Raw genomic sequence first — 11,452 nt, 5'->3', positions numbered from 1 at the left:
TTTAGAAGAAGCAATCTTTATTTGGCTCTGGAGGAAAATGCTAAAAGGTCCCACAGTTTCTGCTTAGTCTCCCTTAATAGATTAATTGACAATGGTTAATTCAAGTCACAAACAATATAATTTCAGTAGTTAGAATGTCAAGCCCCACATTAGGTACACTTTCAGTGGACTCCTATGGTCTGGAAGAGAAAATCCTATATTTTCTTAATAGAAGTGTTTTTAAAGCAAACAAGAGAAAAATGTGCATTCTTGTGTGGAGGGAGGAGCTCACACTTGGTGTGAGTTCTGGGAATGGAGCCCTTGGGTGGATTCGGCAGGTGAAGTTTTTCTCTTATCTCTTTGTTTTCTTAATTGGTACACTTACTAAGAATATATACTAACAGTCTTGTGCTTAAATATTGCTGTGGTTGTGTGCTGGCTTCCACAAACCACAACTAATCTATGATTAGCTCTTCTATGATGGAGCTCTTCAACAAATAAGCTCCACACAGAAGTAAAAAGGTCAACAGGAATGACTGACAAGATAGGGCACTGTGGACATAATTCCCTTATGTGAGTTATTACTTGCTAGAAAATGGAGTTTGACATTATTTACAACTACAACAACATTCATGGAGGCTGAATATTACAGGCACAAAAACGTCCTTTCGTACTTCCCAAATAGTCTTCTATTTTAGCTATGAAGGTCACTTACCACAACCAAATATTCTTAACAAATACTGTAGAATTTTTGTGTCCATTCAGTCAAGGAGTCTCTTACATCTTTCTGGACCTATTCGTTTGCAGAGTAGAAACTATAACCAGGTTCTTCATGTCATGCACGTTAGGCAGCATCTTTATATGCCGTCTAATTTCTTTAAGATAAGAAGAGCGACTTGCAGTAGGGCCACATAGATGAAGAAGTTCTGTGTGGAGGAGATCACACCCTTACACATCTTCTATCTCATCTCCTTGTGGTCCAGTTTCCACGCGAGGCCCTCCATAGGGAACTTGGCGGCTCCGCCTCCCCGCTTTCCCGGCTTCCAACTGCCATGCTCTGCTCTCTCAGCAGTAGCCTTGTGCATCCTCTCTTATCCTTTTTGTGTTCATTATAAGTTTACATCAGTCTTCCACCAACTTCTATAATGTATCAGCATTTGAGGACGTTAAAATGTTTAAAATTACTTAATGGAAAATTACTGTATTTCCTTTTTCTTATTTCCCCAATCTCTAAATATTTCGTGAGGTGAAGAAGACACCTCATACTGATCCCATGGAATTGCATTATCTTGTCAACCTGCTGCCTACTTCTAGTTTGAAAAGCCCTGGCCAGACCTACAGAATCCAAACTCAAAATCTTGCCATTAAACAATGTGCAAGAATCAAGCACACGCACCAAACTTTAACATCTGTTTAAAGTCTGTGATGGGTATACAGATATCTGTTATATAACTTTTGGTACATTTTTATGTTTGAAATCTTTGATATATAAAACACAAACAAAATGAAATTTAAAGCAAAATCCACATAGTCTCACTGCTCTCTCTAAAAGCAAATCTTTCTCCTTACACATCTCATAGCTTTCTTGACAGAATGTACAAATTTCTGATTTTAAATCTTATTTCATGCCCCCACATGAAATTTCTTTTCTGTTTCTTGGAGTCTCATCCTTTTATGTGAGACTCATATACATTTCACCTCCTGCAGAAAACCATGCCAAGTACCCTTATTCTTTGATTAATCACTTTCTCTTCTAAACAGTTAGAATATCTATGACTCGGCCTGTTCTTGCATCCCAATCTGACTATCATAATTATTTATCTTCATCCTAATGTCCTTTTTCTCCCCAGTTAGTTGGTAACTACTAGAGTAGGCACTTAAAAAAGTACTTGTTGAAAAAATAAATGAAGGATATTAGAAGGCTAGTTCTTCAAACACTAATCTGTACTGATTGCTTTCATAAAAATGGGTGGGAGGGGGTTCTTATCAGTGAAGCTGACTTGCCAGGTGAATCATTGTATGAAATCATGTAAACACACTTTGTAAAGATATTCACTCATTCACTCAAATATTTTTGATCTCCTCTTATGACCGGGTATTATTCTTGACACTTGGGATGCAGGAATATGCAAAACAGATGATGTTATTGGTGGTGGTGGTGGTGAGAATGGTGATGAAGAAACCACATCTAGTCCATTTTCCATCATCTGTGCCTTACCTGGAGCACTCAGTGCGAATCTGGGCATATTGAAGGCTTTCTGATGGTGGTGCCTTAAGCAGTTAGCTAATTGCATGTGCCAAGGGTAGATGTATTGAAGCTGCTGGTTGGTCATTAGGAAAAAGAACTATCCCTTTAACTTCCCATACTCATGGGGTAACAACTCATTGTCTTAGGAGACTGTTTGGTTAGGGTTGATGAGGATATATAATATTGAATGTAGGACAGAGATTTGTGTTCTGGAGTGGACCCCAGTAAAGCTGTGCCTAGATTCTAAAGAGAGGGGGTCCATGGTCTGAGCAAAAGAAACAATAACAGTTAGAACAAAGACAGCTGTTTTGCATCTCTAGTAATAACATATAGTGTAAAAAAATACCTTCTGATGCAGGGTTGGGCTTCAAAGTTGTTTTAATCATGTTTTTCCTTGTTCGTAAAAGTGCATTCTTTTAGAAACCTTAGAATATTACTAAAAAAGGGTAATGGGGAGGCTAACTTAAGCAGATAAATTCCAATTACAAATCAATAAATGTATCTTAATTCCTCCTGGAAACTTTCTTTATTAGTTGAAGGTCCATACTTTAGTTTTCTAAGTATAAGCTACTATACACTTTCTTTGTTCAATGTCACTGAAAAAATGTAAACAGTATTACAGTTTCTAAAGTGTAGATGCTTAAAAATTCTCAAATTTATATGTACGCTTATAGAAGAATTGAAAAACAAAAAAGAATAAAGTTAAAATTATTTGTAATGCAGCCATTGATAATATGCTGTTACTCTAATTCATCTATATACTGATTATGTACATGCATGTGCATGCATGCCACGTGCACACTGACATATACATGAGGAACCATTACTGCATGGAAAGTGCTGTTGATGTAATGTAATAAGAAAAGATGGGAATGCAAAACCCTATACACAGGCAGGTCTCATTAAAATTCTTCACAAGTGTGCCATAATAACTGCCTGGTGGTTTGTCCTTTGGATGTGAACTGATAACCTTTTCAAAAAAGAATGGAGCTGCTCTTAATAAATTCACAAAAGTCTCTCTAATGCAAAATGATGAAAGCTTATCTACTTGTTCTTTCCCCTCCTTATCATGATCTCTTTTTCTAGCACTTTCCAATATCCAGCGCGTATAATAACGAACTTGCTGCTGCTGTCTGCAGAGGTTTTAAAACTTGATCAAAAGGTCAATATTCAGGGTATTAGCATAAATATTATAAAAGTAAAATTAGAAAACATAGAGAGAGAGTCACAAACTTCCTCCACACAATTAGAGCTTCCAAAGTTAAAACACATTCTAGTTTCTCCTCCAGTGCCTGATATGAGAGCAGACACAGTTCCCTTGGCAATGGTATCAGAGAGTCTGGATTATGTATCTCCTTAATCCTGAACTTTGTGATTCCCAAAGCCAGTGCCTGGATGAAAGTGGCTGAGTAAAGAGACCTGAGAGAAGTTGTTTGTTTTTTTTTATTTTAATTGATACCTGGGCCTTGATACAGTAAGCCTAGAGTGTGGCCCTAGAATCTGTATTTTATAGTTTCCAAGTGGTTCTGATGAATTAGCAGGTCTGGGAACCACTGCCCTAGGAGCTGTAGTGGAATCCTATTATTTCTGGCAGCCTGAAGAAAAGAGGTGAAGGTAGATCATGATTTATTGTGCTCAACATAGATTCCCCAGGGACACTCTCCCCAGAAGACAGGTAAGAAAGCTATTTCAGGACAGTTATTCCCTGGAGTGTTTTGATTGTCATTCTAAAGCTATGGCAGAGATTTGATGAACTTTGCGGATCACTGCCAGCTCTTCAATTTTATAAAAATGTGCCTCATTTTGTAAATGTTACAATAATCTTTAGAAAGCTTTTCCCTCTGGAAGAGAGTGCATTTACCTCACATCCATTAAGCCAAGCGGTTGCGACACATTCACACCCCTGAGCACATTTAGAGCTTGATAGAAAATGAGACATTTAGCTGATTGTGGGCCCACAAAGACGTGGGATTTTATTGTGGCTTTCATTTCTCAAAAAATCTATGTTACACATGAAATTAATGTTTCCTTCATTTTGTAGATAATTTGCTTTGTAAAGAATATACAATTTTCTCAGTTTTGCACAAAAAGTGACTTGTTTTGCTTGTTTTGATTAGATGCCTTATTCTGATATGAGTTTATGTTCCTTTCTTTTAATTTCTTCATATTAATTTCTTTTATTAAAATATCTTTAATCTAAGATTTAACATAGATTATAATATACAAAACATTTTCAGCTTCCTAAGACCCCAACTGGAAGCAATTTTATTGTAGTGAAAGTTGATATTTTTGTCTGGACACCCCCCCCTCCACCCCCCGGCACCCCCCCCCACCCCCGCTCTGGGATCTGCTATTGGTCAGAACAAGTGGTCCTGTTGATTCAATCACTGTCCTCTCCTCTGTTTTCAGAGATTAGCAGTTGATCCTAAGTGGACAATTATAACAGCCCATTCTTTCAGGAGCAGTGGTTGGCTTAGGAGTGAACACATGCCCTAAGAAAGAACATGAGATGCTGGGTAAAAGAATTGTCCTTTTCTGAACTCCAGTGCTTGCTAAAGGGGAAGAACATGACCCTGAGTCTATTGGAAGTAGTTTTCTCCACCAAATGATGAGAGTTTGCATAAGAAAGTGAGTATTTGCCTTGGCTGGTGTGGCTCAATGGATTGAATGCCAGCCTGTGAAACAAAGGGTGGTCTGTCCAATTCCCAGTCAGGACACATGCCTGGATTGCAGGCTAGGTCCCCAGTAGGGGGCATGCAAGAGGCAACCACACATTGATGTTTCTCTCCCTCTCTTTCTCCCTCCTTTTCCTTCTCTCTAAAAATAAAGAAATAAACTCTTTAAAAAATATTCTAAAAGAAAGTGAACATTTGAAGAGAGAGAGAGAAGAGGAATGGGTAAAGAGACTTAAGACCTTCTGGAACTAATTTTTGTAACTTCTGAACTTCCAGCAATGTGAAGTGTCTGAATAATTCTTTTTTTTAAGATTGTATTTATTTATTTTTAGAGAGGGAAGGGAGGGAGAAAGAGAGAGAGAAACATCAATGTGTGGTTGCTGGGGGCCGTGGCCTGCAACCCAGGCATGTACCCTGACTGGGAATCGAGCCTGCGACACTTTGGTTTGCAGCCCGTGATCAATCCACTGAGCTACGCCGGGCTGAATAATTCTTTGAGCTATCTTGAATCGAGTTTGAAAACAAATTGAATATAATTGCAAACAAAAAGGTCCTGACTAATGCAATTATTTTCTCTATTTTTCAGATGAGTAAATTGAATCCCAGAAAAGTTAAGTAACTTGACAAAGTAAGTAAGTAATTCAGACTTGAAGGCATGTTCTAACACCCTACATCCTGTGTTCTTTCTACCACACTAATTCTTCAGCATCTATTGAAGAGCTCTGGCACTTAGAGGAAGAACGTGACATAAGAAATAGATCAAATGTCAGTGGTTGAGAAGGATTTCATGCCAAAATAAAGTTAGCTGATGTGCTTTCAATCCAAATTTATGCAGGTCTTTGCATCAATTGAAAGAGTCTAAGTTGTCAAACATTAAACAAAAAGGGGGAGGGGAGTCTGCTGATTAAGTACCAAAAATAAAATTAGAATGTAAACTTACGAAGAATTATCCATAGACAGGAGTCTTTCAGGAGTCGTTTTAAGTGAGTTTTGTTAAAGCATGGGGGTAGTAATTTACAGACACAAACTCTACCTCAATGCTCTGCTCTGTAAGATAGTAGAGACATAGCCCATTTCCAGTTAAAGTATTAGACATGGCAGGACTTTGTAACCTACCCTCAAATGGAAGGCTAGATCAAATAACCAGAACATTTAGTTGTGGTATTTTCTGATCAGACGAAGTAAAATTTATTTACCATCGAGTGACAGATCAAAGATGGCCTCTTCAGGGCTGCATTGTGCCCAGACATGTTCCTATTGTCCCCTATTCCTAATTTGCTTTTGTCCATCTTTGACCAAGTGCTGTGTTTTAAGACAGAATCTGAAGAGCACAATGGTTAAAATTTGTATATTTAAGAAACTTGCAAAATAATCATGGGGATGTAAAGTACAGCATAAAGAATATAGTCAATAATATTGTAATGTACAGAAAGGCCAGGTGGGTGCTAGTTTATTGGGGAGATTACTTTATAAATTATATAAATGTCTAACCACAATGATATACACCTGAAGCAAATATAAAATAATACCTTATGCCAATTGTAATAGAAATATTAAACAAAATAAAAAGTACTAAAGGAAATAAAATTGAATACAGGAGAAAAGCAAACTGCTAAACATGTCTGAATGCATATTGAAATCATCTTTGGATTTTACTTTATTTTTCTCTTGCAGTCAGTTTTTCAGAAAAATTGTTTAAAGATGTTAACATTGATGTATAGCAATCACAGTAATATTTATATAAGCTATAATATATAGCCTAGTAAGAAAATAAATACCTATGATCTTAAGAACAAGAACCTGATCTGTCCTTATAGCTGATTAATTCCCCCCAAACACATCTCTATGCCTCCCTCCTTACAGGTTACTATATTCCTGAATTTATTCCCTTTAATTTTTAAATAGTAGTTTAGTTTTTCCATTATATGTTTCCCTACAATATATGATATAGTTTCACTTGGGTTTGAGCATTATAATGTCTATATCATGCTACAGTCTCCTGTGACTTGGCTTATTTCATTCCATATTGTGTTTCTAAGATATATTCATATGCTTGCAAGTAGCTTTATTTCATTCATTTTTATTCTCCACAACATTTCATTGTGGGACTATTCTACAATTCATTGTCACTCTCTTGTTGTTGCAAATTTGAGGTTTCTTTCATTTTTTGCTAAAGTAAATGAGGTGATAAATGTTCTTGCTTATTTCTCTTAATAATACATGTGCAATAATTTTTCAGAGATCGATATGTAATAGTGGAATCACTTGGTCTTTGCCAAAGTGATTGCATTCCCACCGGCAGCGTGTGCACATCTATTGAGTCAAGTCCTTACCAGTCGTTGGCAGTGTCAGTCCTGTATTTTTGTGTATTTAGTGGTTATAATATAGTATCTCATTGTGAATTTATTTGCATTTCTGTGACTAATGCAGTTGAACATCTTTTCATGAGTCTATTCAGCATTTGCAATTGTCATCCATGAAATTCATGTTTATGACTATTATTTTTGAGTTGTTTGTTCCTTATTGACTTAATATTTTCAAGTCATATTTTAATATTCTGTTCTCTTATTGATTCTGTGTGTTGCAAATATCTTTTTTAAGTTTGTGATATTTCTTTTTTATTTTCTGATGCTTTCAAGAATAGATATTTAAAATTTTAATAGTCAAACTTATCAATATTTTTCCTTACAATTCATGATTTCTTTTTGTATTTTAAAAGACTTTACTAAATACATTTGTATTTTTTTCCTGAGTACAACAGCATTTAGTGGTCAGAAACTGTTGTACAGTGTTATAATCAGTTACAGAAGCAGTGCTTGAGGAGGGGACCCAATCTTTCCCACGCTGGACAAAGCAGTATTGCACATGAGCTGGCATGTGGCTGGACCCACGTCTTTAGCCCCAAGGCCTGAGGGGAGATCACCATCTAATATTCCCCAGCTACCACTCTAGTCACCAGAGGAGGGGTATAAACCCCTTGTCCCCAGTGTCAAAATGGGTTGGACATGGGAGAGTTGTGATTAAGGGGAAATCTTGTGTAAGCTGTTAACAGAGTTCAAAGGGGTAGGCATTACCCCTGTTCTCCATCTCCCGAAGGGGTTCACTTTCCCGGTTTCTTCACTCGTTCATCAATGTTGGCAAAATTCCCCTCAGTTGTGGACAGGTTTTCACACATGGTTGTCTGCATGGGGGTCAGAGAGAATGAGCAATCATCTGCTGCGTGGTGTCCAAGTGTGTCGGGAGCTGACTGGATGGCATGGCCTGCTTGTGCTGCTGTGTGATGGTGGCACATCTCTGCTCCAGCTCTGGAAGGGTGGAGGTGGTGGGGCTACAGCACTGTATGGTTTCACAGGGCTGGCACAACTTGCTTTGCATATCTGCATCCTCTACAGAAGCTTTATGCTTGGCAATCTCATTCCCCTTTCCCAGGACACCCTGTAGTTGAGCCTCTACTTGGTCCAAAATTGCAAGGTCCGGGGTGCTCAGCTTTGCCTGCAACAGCCCTACAGCCTCTATAAGGCTGTAAGGCGGACTCCCAGTACATCTGCAGAAAGGGAATCCTGAGCCTCCTGATCACACAGCACAAAGTTTCTTCCAGTTCTCTCAGGCCTTTTGCAAGTTCTGCAATTTGGGCAGCTTGAGAAAACTTGTCCTGCTCCAGCTGAGAATGTAGTTCCTAAGTGACAAAGCTGCTATCTGGGGACGGGGTGGATGGGGGGCGGAATCCCACTTGGGATCTTTTCCCCTGATCCAGCCCTTTTGTTCTTTGTTGCTTCCCGCTGCAGCAGTAAGTGCTTAGCCAGCGCTTTATCTCAGCCAATAAGGCTGGTCACTGCGTCTGGCCCCAGCAGCTTCTCTAGCTGGGAAGCAAGCAGGGCTGCCAGCTGTTTAGCCAGCACCATAGAGGTAAGCTTCTCCTCAGTGGCTGACTCCTTCACCGCTGTCTTGGTTATCACAAACTTCAGTTGTCAGTTCTTGGACCTCATATAGTAGTCTCTGGTACTTTTGCTGGGGTGTCTGCTTCACTTCCAGACTCTCTCCAAGCATCACATCTTCTCTGGATTCATATCTTGTCCTCGTGATTTTTCCAGTGTGATCTGAGAAATCAAGTCCCTTTGTCCTCACCTTGTCGTAGGCAGCATTAGGATTGACAATGATGTGCTGCTCCACACTTGTGCCAGTCACTTCCTCTGGTTTCCTGAACACCTGGCTTGTCCCTGGCAATGCCAGGAAGGTTGGCACATTAGGGTCCGCAATGGTGGTGGTGAGTCATGGGGGGAGGGGCCGGTGTTCCGGGAGGAGAGAGGCTGGGTCGGGGCCCTGGGCTGAGGCAGCTGCAAAGGGAGTGGCCTATATTTGTATTTTCTTCTAAACCTTTCTAAACTGTATTTGCTACATTTTAATCTTTAATTCCTCTGAAGCTGGCTTTTATGCATGGTGTGGGATGGGGAATCGTCCAGCATCATTTACGTGATGCCATCTCTCTTCCCCTCTTCCCCAGCCACCCGCACTCCCACCCTGTCTTTCACCTGTGAGCTCTCTTTCTGGTCTGTGTTGTGCTCTGCTGGGCACAGGCTCCTCTCTGTGCCTACACTGCACAGTGTCAATTATTTTACCTTTATACCAAGTTTGGTTGGATACATATCAGTTTTTTTAAATTTAAGAGTTATTTTGTCCCTGTCCATGAGTTCTTTCTATTTTTTTGCTTGATCCCTTTAGTCCCCAGCATACCCCACAGAGCTGTCAGCCTGCTCTCTCTCTCTGATTCTGTCTTTATTTTACATGTTAGTTCAGTCTGTTCATTAGATTCCACATGCGAGTGAAATCATATAGTATTTGTCTTTCTCTGACTGGCTTATTTCACTTGTGGTGGTTACGGGGGATAGGGAGGAGGTGGAAGAAGGTATAAGGGTGATGAATGATAATGGAAAAAATACAATAAAAATAAACCATTAAAAATAAATAAAATTTAAGAGCATTTTGGCTGCTCTTGGGCCTTTGGCCCTCTGTGTAAATTATTTGAGGAGCAACTTAATTTCCTCAAAATGCTATCAGGAGTTTGCATTTTGTAAGGTGAAATGAAGGCAATGTGATTTCAATCATAGCCCAAGGTTTAAGGCCCTTGTCCCAGAGTCAGACTTCTGCATTTGCAAGCTCTGTCCCAGAGTATGAGAGGATGATGCTGGAGGTCCCAGGGGCCTCCACTCCTGCCTCCGTGAATAACCCCCAGCCACTGCGGCTCCAGCGGGCCAAATGTAGGTCCTGTTTGGCCATTTGCCCTTTTGTGTGGGCAGGACCCTGTAGATCTGCCACGATGTACTTATCAACTGTCTCAGTGATGGATGGCCAGGTTGCCTCCAGCTGCTGGACAACACACCCTGTTGCCATCTTTGTGTATATATACACTGTTATATTTTTGTGAGGATTTGAGGTATATACCCAGAAATGAAATTGTTGAGTCATAAGTTATATAGATATTTGGTTTGCTTGAATACTGCCAGGCTTGTCTCTAGAACAGCTGCAACAATTCACACTTCTATATGCCACGTCTGGGAAATTATGGTTTTGGCTTGACATGTAGCCTTTTTTCCTCACATAATTCCTAAATGTTTTTCAGGGAGCATGCTTTCATTCTATAATCATAATCATAAAACTACTTCCTTAAGACCAATTGCTCCAACACACACACACACACACACACACACACACACACACACTCACAAAACCTTACTGGAAATAATTCCTTAACCCTGACCCTTCCTCTGCCATGAAATAGTCTTTTCTTTGGTGGCACTGTACATATGGTATTTCTTTATTCCAGCGAATCTGGGATCATGTGCCTTCTGTCTCCTCCATATGCAAAGAAGCACCCCATCCTCAAATGTGGTGAGATTTTGTCCAGTATACAAAATTCTGCTATTAAATCAAAGCAAAACAGAAAAGTATGGTTGAGTTGGATAAATATGCACATATGTCTGGAGCAGGAAGAAGGGTTGGACACTTTTTTCTTTAGATGGTGACAATGACTGATTAGAATACTAACTTAATAGATGTGAACAAGCTGAAGAATGGTGCCAAAATTGTTTTTAGCTCTGAGCCCATCATCCACCAGGGCTGTGAAAGCCCTGCCCCATCTTCCTTCTGTCAGAGTTCTGTTGATTGCATTTGCTGTGGTTGCTATTATAGTCTTCATTCTTATCTCTATTCTGCCATCTTGTGGTCTTTCCTGTTATTGCAATTACACAGTTCACTCGGGTAAGTTTGGATTTAGACTTGACATAACTGCTGTGACGTTGCCTGCTTCCTTGTGATTCCTAATGAAGAGATTTCCAGCTTGAAACAATGAATAGGTGAAAATTCAGAATTTTTTTTCCTGGACGTGCTACATATATCCCTCCTGGAAACTCTTCGAGGGGAGGGACTCTTATTTTTATTCTTGCACCCACAGTTATTATCCTAAATTTGCCACCTTGTAAGGTGGCAATAATATTTGTTGAATGAATAAATTGCTTTTTTCTACCAATCTGAAATATCAGTTATTGTAATGTGT

The 11,452-nt window shown here is 39.4% G+C and overlaps 2 pseudogenes; both read right to left on the bottom strand.

Annotated features, from left to right (window-relative positions):
* Nucleotides 1-836: 836 nt before the first annotated feature.
* Nucleotides 837-1,064, bottom strand: LOC123813437 (annotated as a pseudogene).
* Nucleotides 1,065-8,002: 6,938 nt separating this feature from the next.
* Nucleotides 8,003-9,096, bottom strand: LOC123813543 (annotated as a pseudogene).
* Nucleotides 9,097-11,452: the final 2,356 nt, after the last annotated feature.

Source organism: Phyllostomus hastatus, unplaced genomic scaffold (assembly GCF_019186645.2).
Source record: "Phyllostomus hastatus isolate PE091 unplaced genomic scaffold, TTU_PhHast_1.1 phas_contig_152, whole genome shotgun sequence".
Classification (NCBI taxonomy): domain Eukaryota; kingdom Metazoa; phylum Chordata; class Mammalia; order Chiroptera; family Phyllostomidae; genus Phyllostomus; species Phyllostomus hastatus.
Note: the sequence above shows the minus strand (reverse complement) of the source record. Positions and strands in the feature narration are given on the sequence as shown.